The 2,227-nt window shown below is 41.2% G+C and overlaps 1 protein-coding gene across 3 annotated transcripts in view; it reads left to right on the forward strand.

Moving 5' to 3' along the window:
* The window catches only part of LOC111875517, a 101,741-nt gene that overhangs the window by 70,535 nt on the left and 28,979 nt on the right, over positions 1-2,227 (forward strand). The window lies entirely within an intron of this gene.

A 2,227-nucleotide genomic window follows, 5' to 3' on the forward strand; every position in this document is an offset into this window, starting at 1 on the left:
GTCTAAAATTAATGGTATGAAATAATTCAAGAACCTCGGTCGAGTATCGAAGCAGATATTTCTTATAACCAGCGTGCCTTCAATGCGGGTTTAACATGTGACGCCACGCAACAAAGTTTATGATTACATGCGGAATCGATTCCCGGTCGGTCGTCAGAGATCACTTGAATGTCCACTGTCGTTTCAACCACAATCACATGAAGCTGGGTTACGATGCTGAAGGTCGAAAATTTGTATTGGTTCAGACTGGGACTAAAAAGCATATTCATTAATTTGAGATTAATTAGTCACAGCTTCAAATAAATGTAAAATGTAGCGGTGTGCAAGACAATCACAGTGCCCGCGCAGTCTAAGGTATGAACTGTATTCGCTCGCACGAACGCTGGGATCGTGGGTTCGAATCCCACTGAAGGCATGGGTGTCTGTGAATGCGTTTATTCTGTATCTGTATTGTTCTTTGTGTAGGTAGCAGCCTTGCGGTGGGCTGATCCTCTGATTAATTAGTCCTACCGACTGTGTGCTATTTTTTCCCTTGGCACTACAGCCCCAGTGGGCCTAGGACTACCTCCATGAACTTCTCCGTTCACTTTAGTTTTTCTAGATCTTACACATTCGGTAGGACTCCTTGGGCGGGTGATCAGCTCGTCTCAAGGCCTCTACCTGTACACAAACAGAAAAACGCACACACACAAACTAAACATCCATGCCCTGAGTGTAATTCGAACCCATGATCCCGGTTGCCAAGCGAGCGAAGACAGTACATACCTTAGACCTCTCGGCTACCGTGACCGGCACCGACTGTGTATAGGATTAAGAAACCGAAAAAGCGGCGAAGGTCCAACAAAGGGCTTTAAAGCCATAGATAGATAGATAGATAGCTGTGTGTAAGCACATCGTGTATAAGATAAGGAAATAATGAGGTACGTGTGCATTCTTGTCTCCACATAAATGAAATGCTAAATGCTGAAGTCTTCTGATGTAGTGAATCCAAGTGGGAATTACATGCATGACCAAACAGAGTGACGTAGCGCACAGAAACAAGCTCCATTATTTCTTGCCACAACACAATGTTTTTTTAAGTTTCAAGCCTTTTCGTGGAGGGGAGATCACTGGTACCTGAAACTGCTGGCTATCTGCAGGAAGTCGCCGGAGGCACATAGTCAACCATGTTTGACCTTCATTTCTCATTTCATAAATAAACTGGGAAATACCCATCTAGCAGTATAACAAATACAAGGCAGCAGCTGAAATGTTTCTTTATGCTTTTTTTATGTTCAGATAAGAGATTAGTAATTCTCCAGTGATGATACTATGTTGACTTCGTTTCATGCTGCTGTTACGTGGGCTTCAGTATTGATCAGAAACTAGTGAAACGTGACTAAATGATCTATACCATCTTAACTTTTAGATAATTGTTAAGTGATGGATCATGTAACAGCTGTTGTCAGTAATTCAGTACAGAGGGTGATGAGACATTTTTCTCTTGGGTCTGTTTGGTAGGCTATGTGACAGTTAACCCCGATCACAGTGGCCGCGCGGTCTAAGTCATGAACGGTTTTCGCTCGCTCGAACGGTGGGACCGTGAGTTCGAATCCCACTCAAGGCATGGATGTCTGTATTGCTTGCGTTTATGCTGTGTTTGTGTTGTCCTGTGTGTAGGTAGAAGCCTTGTGACGGGCCGATACCCCGTCCAAGCAGTCCTATCGTCTGTGTATAGGATCAAGAAACTGAAAAAGCGGTCAAAGCCCAACAAAGGGCTGTAGACCCATAATAATAATAATAATAATAATAATAATAATAATAATAATAATTCAATTCACGTTTATTTACGTACAAACTTAACAGCACAGAGGCCAATTACAAGGTGAGCACGAGTACGTGAAAATACACAAAAATAATTAAAAAGCAAAATAAGGACCAGAATGAAACAAAACAAAATACAAAATTTGAGAGTCTATATAATGGTAGTAAATTGAAAATAATTCCAAGAAAAATTAAAGTTAACGTTAACAGGAGAGTAAAATAAAAATTAATATACGTACATACACACACGTAATGTTAAGAGTATTAACAAATATTATTATCAATTTTAGGTTCAGTGTCATTGACAGAAACTGTTCCGATTGCAAATATGTCGAGATCTTTACCCACCGCGTTGGCAGCCTAGGCGCACCGAGCAGAAGGACAGTGTTTATTAGAGGGACAAACACCAAACAGTGAGAAGTCC

Source organism: Cryptotermes secundus, unplaced genomic scaffold (genome assembly GCF_002891405.2).
Source record: "Cryptotermes secundus unplaced genomic scaffold, Csec_1.0 scaffold468, whole genome shotgun sequence".
NCBI classification, from domain to species: Eukaryota; Metazoa; Arthropoda; class Insecta; order Blattodea; family Kalotermitidae; genus Cryptotermes; species Cryptotermes secundus.